General features: G+C 31.7%; 2 long non-coding RNA genes across 8 annotated transcripts in view; one reads left to right on the top strand and one right to left on the bottom strand.

The window, feature by feature from the left end:
- Positions 1-10,452, top strand: part of LOC146754086 (uncharacterized) — a 141,659-nt gene that overhangs the window by 116,263 nt on the left and 14,944 nt on the right. The window lies entirely within an intron of this gene.
- The window catches only part of LOC146754087 (uncharacterized), a 137,636-nt gene that overhangs the window by 33,872 nt on the left and 93,312 nt on the right, over positions 1-10,452 (bottom strand). The window lies entirely within an intron of this gene.

Here is a 10,452-nt window from a genome sequence, read left to right on the forward strand (position 1 = left end):
ATCATTCCCTTCCCTTTGCATTATACCTACATTCCCTTTCTGTTCTGTTACATTTTTCTTTAGACCTTCCTTTCCATTCCTTTTTTTTTTTTAAATTTACCTTTCCTTTCCTTTTTTATATACTTCCCTATCCTTACAATTCTACATACATTTACTTTCCTTTATACTTTGCTTTCCTTTCCATTATATCTACCTTTCCTTTCTTTTCTATTCCCTTCCTTTCCCTTCCTTTATACTTACCTTTGCTTCCTTTCTTTTATACTTTCCCTTCCTTTATACTTTCCATTCCCTTATACTTTCCTTTCCATTCCTATTTTTAAACTTACCCATTCCTTTCATTTATACTTTCTCATCCTTTCCAATATACTTACCTTTGCTTTCCTTTCTTTTATACTTTCCCTTTCCTTTTCTGTATACTTTCCTTTCCTTTACACTTTCATTTCAATTCCTATTTTTAAACTTAGCCTTTCCTTTCATTTATACTTTCCTTTCCTTTCATACTTACCTTTGCTTTCCTTTCTATTATAAATTCCCTTCTTTTATAATTCCCTTCCCTTTGCATTATACCTACATTCCCTTTCTGTTCTGTAACATTTTCCTTTAGACCTTCCTTTCCATTCCTTTTTTTTTTTAAATTTACCTTTCCTTTCCTTTTTTATATACTTCCCTATCCTTACAATTCTACATACATTTACTTTCCTTTATACAATGATTTCCTTTCCATTATATCTACCTTTCCTTTCTTTTCTATTCCCTTCCTTTCCCTTCCTTTATACTTACCTTTGCTTCCTTTCTTTTATACTTTCCCTTCCTTTATACTTTCCATTCCCTTACACTTTCCTTTCCATTCCTATTTTTAGACTTACGCATTCCTTTCATTTATACTTTCTTATCCTTTCCAATATACTTTACCTTTGCTTTCCTTTCTTTTATACTTTCCCTTCCTATATACTTTCCTTTTCTTTATACTTTCCTTTCCTTTATAATTTCCTTTTCTGTATACTTTCCTTTCCTTTACACTTTCATTTCAATTCCTATATTTAAACTTAGGCTCTCCTTTCATTTATACTTACCTTTCCTTTCATACTTACCTTTGCTTTCCTTTCTTTTATAAATTCCCTTCTTTTATAATTCCCTTCCCTTTGCATTATACCTACATTCCCTTTCTGTTCTGTAGCATTTTCCTTTAGATCTTCCTTTCCATTCCTTTTTTTTTTTTTTAAATTAACCTTTCCTTTCCTTTTTTATATACTTCCCTGTCCCTACAATTCTACATACATTGACTTTCCCTTATACATTGCTATCCTTTCCACTATAGATACTTTTCGTTTCTGTTCGATTCCCTTCCTTTCCCTTCCTTTATACTTACCTTTGCTTCCTTTCTTTTATACTTTCCCTTCCTTTATACTTTCCATTCCCTTATACTTTCCTTTCCATTCCTATTTTTAAACTTACCCATTCCTTTCATTTATACTTTCGTATCCTTTCCAATATACTTACCTTTGCTTTCCTTTCTTTTATACTTTCCCTTCCTTTATACTTTCCTTTTCTTTATACTTTCCTTTCCTTTATAATTTCCTTTTCTGTTTACTTTCCTTTACTTTACACTTTTATTTCAATTCCTATTTTTAATCTTAGCCCCTCCTTACATTTATAATTTCCTTTCCTTTCCTTTCATACTTACCTTTGCTTTCCTTTCTTTTATACTTTCCCTTCCTTTATACTTTCCTTTTCTTTATACTTTCCTTTCCTTTATACTTTCCTTTTCTGTATACTTTCCTTTCCTTTACACTTTCATTTCAATTCCTATTTATAAACTTAGCCTTTCCTTTCATTTATACTTTCCTTTCCTTTCATACTTACCTTTGCTTTTCTTTCTTTTATAAATTCCCTTCTTTTCTAATTCCTTTCCCTTTGCATTATACCTACATTCAATTTCTGTTCTGTAACATTTTCCTTTAGACCTTCCTTTCCATTTTTTTTTTTTTTAAATTAACCTTGCCTTTCCTTTTTTATATACTTCCCTATCCATACAATTCTACATACATTGACTTCCCCTTATACATTGCTTTCCTTTCCAATATATCTACCTTTCCTTTCTTTTCTATTCCCTTCCTTTATACTTACCTTTGCTTCCTTTCTTTTATACTTTCCCTTCCTTTATACTTTCCATTCCCTTATACTTTCCTTTCCATTCCTATTTTTAAACTTACCCATTCCTTTCATTTATACATTCTTATCCTTTCCAATATACTTACCTTTGCTTTCCTTTCTTTTATACTTTCCCTTCCTTTATACTTTCCTTTTCTTTATACTTTCCTTTCCTTTATACTTTCCTTTCCTTTATACTTTCCTTTTCTGTATATTTTCCTTTCCTTTACACTTTCATTTCAATTCCTATTTTTAAACTTAGCCTCTCCTTTCATTTATACTTTCCTTTCCTTTCATACTTACCTTTGCTTTCCTTTCTTTTATAAATTCCCTTCTTTTATAATTCCCTTTCCTTTGCACTATACCTACATTCCCTTTCTGTTCTGTAACATTTTCCTTTAGACCTTCCTTTCCATTCCTTTTTTTTTTTTTTAAATTAACCTTGCCTTTCCTTTTTTATATACTTCCCTATACTTACAATTCTACATACATTTACTTTCCTTTATACATTGCTTTCCTTTCCATTATATCTACCTTTCCTTTCTTTTCTATTCCCTTCCTTTCCCTTCCTTTATACTTACCTTTGCTTCCTTTCTTTTATACTTTACCTTCCTTTATACTTTCCATTGCCTTATACTTTCCTTTCCATTCCTATTTTTAAACTTACCCATTCCTTTCATTTATACTTTCTTATCCATGCCAATATACTTACCTTTGCTTTCCTTTCTTTTATACTTTCCCTTCCTTTATACTTTCCATTCCTTTATACTTTCCTTTCTTTTATACTTTCCTTTTCTGTATACTTTCCTTTCCTTTACACTTTCATTTCAATTCCTATTTTTAAACTTAGCCTTTCCTTTCATTTATACTTTCCTTTCCTTTCCTTTCATACTTACCTTTGCTTTCCTTTCTTTTATAAATTCCCTTCTTTTATCATTCCCTTTCCTTTGCATTATACCTACCTTCCCTTTCTGTTCTGTAACATTTTTCTTTAGACCTTCCTTTCCATTCCTTTTTTTTTTAAAAATATCCTTGCCTTTCCTTTTTTATATACTTCCCTATCCTTACAATTCTACATACATTGACTTTCCTTTATACTTTGCTTTCCTTTCCATTATATCTACCTTTCCTTTCTTTTCTATTCCCTTCCTTTATACTTACCTTTGCTTCCTTTCTTTTATACTTTCCCTTCCTTTATACTTTCCATTCCCTTATACTTTCCTTTCCATTCCTATTTTTAAACTTACCCATTCCTTTCATTTATACATTCTTATCCTTTCCAATATACTTACCTTTGCTTTCCTTTCTTTTATACTTTCCCTTCCTTTATACTTTCCTTTTCTTTATACTTTCCTTTCCTTTATACTTTCCTTTCCTTTATACTTTCCTTTTCTGTATATTTTCCTTTCCTTTACACTTTCATTTCAATTCCTATTTTTAAACTTAGCCTCTCCTTTCATTTATACTTTCCTTTCCTTTCATACTTGCCTTTGCTTTCCTTTCTTTTATAAATTCCCTTCTTTTATAATTCCCTTCCCTTTGCACTATACCTACATTCCCTTTCTGTTCTGTAACATTTTCCTTTAGACCTTCCTTTCCATTCCTTTTTTTTTTTTTAAAATTAACCTTGCCTTTCCTTTTTTATATACTTCCCTATACTTACAATTCTACATACATTGACTTTCCTTTATACATTGCTTTCCTTTCCATTATATCTACCTTTCCTTTCTTTTCTATTCCCTTCCTTTCCCTTCCTTTATACTTACCTTTGCTTCCTTTCTTTTATACATTCCCTTCCTTTATACTTTCCATTCCCTTATACTTTCCTTTCCATTCCTATTTTTAAACTTACCCATTCCTTTCATTTATACTTTCTTATCCATGCCAATATACTTACCTTTGCTTTCCTTTCTTTTATACTTTCCCTTCCTTTATACTTTCCTTTTCTTTATACTTTCCTTTCCTTTATACTTTCCTTTTCTGTATACTTTCCTTTCCTTTACACTTTCATTTCAATTCCTATTTATAAACTTAGCCTTTCCTTTCATTTATACTTTCCTTTCCTTTCCTTTCATACTTACCTTTGCTTTTCTTTCTTTTATAAATTCCCTTCTTTTCTAATTCCTTTCCCTTTGCATTATACCTACATTCAATTTCTGTTCTGTAACATTTTCCTTTAGACCTTCCTTTCCATTTTTTTTTTTTTTAAATTAACCTTGCCTTTCCTTTTTTATATACTTCCCTATCCATACAATTCTACATACATTGACTTCCCCTTATACATTGCTTTCCTTTCCAATATATCTACCTTTCCTTTCTTTTCTATTCCCTTCCTTTATACTTACCTTTGCTTCCTTTCTTTTATACTTTCCCTTCCTTTATACTTTCCATTCCCTTATACTTTCCTTTCCATTCCTATTTTTAAACTTACCCATTCCTTTCATTTATACATTCTTATCCTTTCCAATATACTTACCTTTGCTTTCCTTTCTTTTATACTTTCCCTTCCTTTATACTTTCCTTTTCTTTATACTTTCCTTTCCTTTATACTTTCCTTTCCTTTATACTTTCCTTTTCTGTATATTTTCCTTTCCTTTACACTTTCATTTCAATTCCTATTTTTAAACTTAGCCTCTCCTTTCATTTATACTTTCCTTTCCTTTCATACTTACCTTTGCTTTCCTTTCTTTTATAAATTCCCTTCTTTTATAATTCCCTTTCCTTTGCACTATACCTACATTCCCTTTCTGTTCTGTAACATTTTCCTTTAGACCTTCCTTTCCATTCCTTTTTTTTTTTTTTAAATTAACCTTGCCTTTCCTTTTTTATATACTTCCCTATACTTACAATTCTACATACATTTACTTTCCTTTATACATTGCTTTCCTTTCCATTATATCTACCTTTCCTTTCTTTTCTATTCCCTTCCTTTCCCTTCCTTTATACTTACCTTTGCTTCCTTTCTTTTATACTTTACCTTCCTTTATACTTTCCATTCCCTTATACTTTCCTTTCCATTCCTATTTTTAAACTTACCCATTCCTTTCATTTATACTTTCTTATCCATGCCAATATACTTACCTTTGCTTTCCTTTCTTTTATACTTTCCCTTCCTTTATACTTTCCATTCCTTTATACTTTCCTTTCTTTTATACTTTCCTTTTCTGTATACTTTCCTTTCCTTTACACTTTCATTTCAATTCCTATTTTTAAACTTAGCCTTTCCTTTCATTTATACTTTCCTTTCCTTTCCTTTCATACTTACCTTTGCTTTACTTTCTTTTATAAATTCCCTTCTTTTATAATTCCTTTCCCTTTGCATTATACCTACATTCCCTTTCTGTTCTCTAAGTTTTTCCTTTAGACCTTCCTTTCCATTCCTTTTTTTTTTTTTAAATTAACCTTTCCTTTCCTTTTTTATATACTTCCCTATCCTTACAAGTCTACATACATTGACTTTCCGTTATACTTTGCTTTCCTTTCCATTATATCTACCTTTCCTTTCTTTTCTATTCCCTTCCTTTCCATTCCTTTATACTTTCCTTTCCATTCCTATTTTTAAACTTACCCATTCCTTTCATTTATACTTTCTTATCCTTTCCTTTCTTTTTTACCTTTGCTTTCCTTTCTTTTATACTTTCCCTTCCTTTATACTTTTCATTTTACTTTCCATTATACTTTCCTTTCTTTTGTACCTTCCTTTCCTTTATACTTTCCTTTCCTTAGCATACCTTTATACTTTCGTTTTCTTTTCGTTTTCCTTCCTTGTTTTATTTTTCTTCCCCATTTTCTTTCCCTTCTCCTTTTTCTATTCTTTTTCTTCCCAAATCTTTCTCTATTTTCTTCTCTGTTTTCTTCCCTCCTCTTTCTTCCCCTTATATCTTTACTTTCTCCTGTTTTACATTTTTTTTTTCCCTGTGTCTTTTTCTTTACCTTTTTCTTCTCTACCTCCATTTTATTTTTCTTCTTTCTTGCTTTCTTTTTAATTTTCATTTTCTTTACATTTTTCTTCCACTTTTATCATTATTTTTTATTTCTTGCTTTTCTTCCCTCTTCCCCCCCCCCCAACACCCACCCATCCACATTTTGTCTTTTGCTTCCTCCTTTTAGAATCTTGATTGTTTTTTTCTTATTTTCTTCCCTTCCCCCCCCTTTTTTTGTTCCCATATATTTTTTACTTGTTTATGTTTTCCTCTTCCTTTTCCATCCCTTCCCCCCCCATTTTTATTTTGCTTTTGGTTCTTCTTAACCTGTTTTTCTTTTGCTTCTCTCTTTTTGTTCTCCTTTCTCTATTTAATTTTCATTTTCTCTTCCCCCTTTCCTTTCCTCTTTTTTCTTCCTCCCTTTTTTCTTCCCCTTTATGTTTCCCTTTCCCTTTCTTTCCCTTTATCTTTTTTTCTCTTTTTTCTTTTATTTTCCTGTCTTTTCTTTTTTTACTTTTTCTTTTTTTCTTCTTTTTGTTCTTCCCTTCTTTCCTTTTGCTTTTGCTTCTTCTTCCCCTTTTTGTTTTATTTTTCTTCCCCATTTTCTTTCCCTACTCCTTTTTCTATTCTTTTTCTTCCCTATTATCATTTTTCTTCTATTTTCTTCCCTGTTTTCTCCCCTCTTTTTTCTTCCCCTTTTATCTTGACTTTCTCCTGTTTCATGTTTTTTTCCCTATTTCTTTTTTTTTAACTTTTTCTTCTCTATCTTTATTTTTCTTCTTTCTCACTTTTTTCTCTTTTTAATATTCGTTTTCTTTCCATTTTTCTTCCCCTTTTCTCATTCTTTTTTATTTCTTGATTTTCTTCCCTCTTTTCTTTTTACCCCGACCCATTCTTTGTCTTTTTTTTCTTTTTAAAGTTTGATAATTTTTTTTTCTTCTTCTCTTCCCTTCCCCTTTTTTTATAGCCCATATATTCTTTACTTCTTTTCCTTTTCCTTTTCCAATCATTCCCCCATCCCCCACCCCCTATTTTCTTTAGCTTTTGTTTCTTTTTACCCTATCTGTTTTACTTTCGCTTCCTCCTTTTCTGTTCTCTTTTCTCTTTTTCTTCCCTATTTAATTTTCTTTTTTGCTTCCCCATTTCCTTCCCTCTTTTTTCTTGCTTTTTTTCTTTCCCTTTATGTTTCTTTTTCTTTCTTCTTTTCTTCTCTATTCTTTACCTTTTTCTTTTTTTTATTTTCTTTTCTTCTTCCTTTTTTTTTTTTTTTTTCTTTTTTCCTTTGTTTTCCTTTTTTTCTTTTCCTTTCTTTTTTTATTCTTTTCTTCTTCTTTTCTTTTTCTTCCCTTCTTTCCTTTCGCTTTTACTTTCTCTTCCCCTTTTTGTTTTTTCTTCCCCATTTTTTCCCTTCTCCTTTTCCTATTCTTTTTCTTCCCTATTATCATTCTTCTTCTATTTCCTTCCCTGTATTCTTCCCTCTTTTTTCTTCCCTCTTTTTTTCTTCCTTTTATCTTTACTTTCCCCCTTCTGTTTCCTGTTTTTTATTTCTCCCATTTCTTTTCCATTACCTTTTTTCCCTATCTTCCCCCTTTTCTATTCCCTTTTCTCTTTTTCTTCACTGTTTAATTTTCATTTCCTCTTACTTCCCCCTTTCCTTCCCTGTTTTTTCTTGCTCTTTTTTTTCCATCCCCTTTATGTTTCCTTATTGCTTTCTTTCTCTTTCCCTCTCTCTTTCTTCTTCACTTCCCTCTTTTCTTTACTCTTCATTCCTTTCTTTTTCTTCTTCTTCTTTTTCTTCCCTTTCTTTGCCTTCTTTTTCTTCACTTCTTTCATTTTCCTTTTGTTCATTTCTCCTGTTTTTGTTTTTCTTTTCTTCCCCATTTTCTTTTCCTTCTATTTTTTATATCCTTTTTCTTCCCTATTATCATTTTTCTTCTTTTTTTCCCCGTTTTCTTACCTTTACCCCCCCCAATTTTATTTTTGTCTTCCCTCTTCTATTTCCTTTTATCTTTCTCCTATTACTTTTTTTTCTCTTCTTCTTTCCTTTCCTTATATTCTCTTCTTTTCTTCTTTTCTTTTTTCCTTTCTTTTTTCTATCCTCTTTCCATTTTCTCCCCTCCCCTCTCCTCATTTCTTTTTTTTCCCTCTCTTTCCCTTTCTTTCCCTTTTCCTTTCTCTTTCCCTTTCCCTTTATTTCCCTTTCCCTTCCCTTTCTCTTCTTTTCATTTCTTCTTTTAATTTTTTTTCTTCTTTGACTTCGCTTCTTTCCTTTTGCTTTTGTTTTTTCTTCCCCTATTTTTTTCTTCCTCATTTTCTTTCCCTTCTCCTCTCACTATTCTTTTTCTTCCCAACTATCATTCTTCTTCTATTTTCCTCCCTCTTTTCTTCCCCCTTTATTCTTCCCCTTTTATCTTTGCTTTCCCACTTCTCTTTCCCTTCCCTCTCCTTTCTTTCCCTTTATTCTATTCTTCTTTCTCTTTTCTATCCCTATTATTTTTTTCCTTTTTCATTAACTTTTTTCTTTTTCTTTATCTTTTTTCTTTTTTTTTCTTTCTTTTCTGTTGCTCTTTCTTCTTGTTCCTTTTTCTTTTATTTTTTTCTGCTGCTTTTTCTTCTTGTTTCATTGATTTTCCTTTTCTTTTGCTTTTTAAATCTCTCTATTTTTCCTCTCCTTTTTTTTCTTTCTCTTTTTCTTCCCTTGTTTCTTTTTATCCCAATTTTCTTCACCTTTTTCTTTCATCTTCTTCCCCTTCTTCATTTCCTTTACTTTCCTTTTTTTTTACTTTTAAAGCACAATTACTTCATGAAATGATACTTCTCGATGTACAAACAGATATAAAAATATCATCTGATACCTCTTTGCGCTGTTCTCACAATCATAGAGTAGCCATCAGTAGCTTTGGTTTTGGTAAAAAAAAAAAAAGAAAAAAAAATCTGCAGGACTGTCGTACAAATACTGGTGATGGGGGATGGAAGGGAGATATTCTGGCCATCAGTGACCTTTCCCTTCCATTTCCCCCCCTTATTTTCTTTTGCTTTTGGTTCTTCTTACCCTATTTGTTTCTCTCTTCCTTCCCCCTTTTCTGTTCTCCTTTCTCTTTTTCTTCCCTATTTTCTCTTCCCCCTTTCCTTCCCCCTTTTTTCTTGCTCTTTTTTTTTACTTCCCCTTTATGTTTCCCTTTCCCTTTCCTTTTATTTCCCTTTCCCTTTATTTCCCTTCCCTTTTTCTTTTCTCTTTTCTATTCTTTTCTTTGGGGAAGCTGTATTTATGTTGTATTTACTTTGGTATTTATCTTACCTTTTTAGAGGAGTTGTGCCTGCTTCTTCTTCTTCAAAAAGGAACAGGGAGCTCTACAGTAGAAGCCTGAAGGTGAGGTGGGCTGGCCTCTCTGCCTGCCTGTGCTCCTTCCTTCCCCCTGGAAAGTTTATCACATGTGATTTTGATAGGCTTCTTCTTACCCTATTTGTTTTACTATTCCTCCCCCCTTTCGTGTTCTCCTTTCTCTTTTTCTTCCCTATTTAATTTTCATTTTCTCTTTACTTCCCCCTTTCCTTCCCTCTTTTTTCTTGCTCTTTCTTTTTCTTCCCCTTTATGTTTCCCTTTCCCTTGATTTCTCTTTCTCTTCCTCTTTCCCTTCCCCTTCCCTTTTCTTTTCCCCTTCTGTTTCTTCCCTTACTTCCCTTCTTTTTTGGGAAGCTGTATTCATCTTGTCTTTATTTTTGTATTTATCTTACCTTTTTAGAGGTGTTGTGCCTGCTTCTGCTGGCTTCAAAAAGGAACAAGGAGCTCTACAGTAGAAGCCTGAAGGTGAGGTGGGCTGGCCTCTCTGCCTGCCTGTGCTCCTTCCTTCCCCCTGAAAAGATCACCACATGAGATTTTGATAGGATTCTTTTTACTCTATTTGTTTTTCTTTTCCTTCCATCTTTTCTGTTCTCCTTTCTCTTTTTCTTCCCTATTTAATTTCATTTTCTCTTTTCTTCCCCATTTCCTTGCCTCTTTTTCTTGCTTTTTTTCCTTCCCTTTTATGTTTCTCTTTCCCTTTATTTCCCTTTCCTTTTCTCTTTCCCTTTCTCTTCTTTTCCTTTCTCTTTCTTTTCTTTTGTACTCTTTACTTTTTTTCTTCTTCTTTGTCTTCCATTCTTTCCTTTTGCTTTTGCTTTTTCTTCCCCTATTTGTTTTTTTTCTTCTTGTTTCTTTTTTTCTTTTTCTCTTGCATTTTCTTATTCTATTGTTTTTCCTTTCCTCTTGCTTCTTTAAATCTCTCTATTTTTCCTCTCCTTTTTTATTTTTTCTTTCTCTTTTTCTTCCCTTATTTCTTTTTTTACTCTATTTTCTTCACCTTTCTCTTTCACCTTCTTCCCCTTTTTCTTTTCCATT

The sequence above is a fragment of the Coturnix japonica genome, chromosome Z (genome assembly GCF_054131305.1).
Source record: "Coturnix japonica strain WE chromosome Z, WE-NBRP24, whole genome shotgun sequence".
In the NCBI taxonomy this organism is placed as follows: domain Eukaryota; kingdom Metazoa; phylum Chordata; class Aves; order Galliformes; family Phasianidae; genus Coturnix; species Coturnix japonica.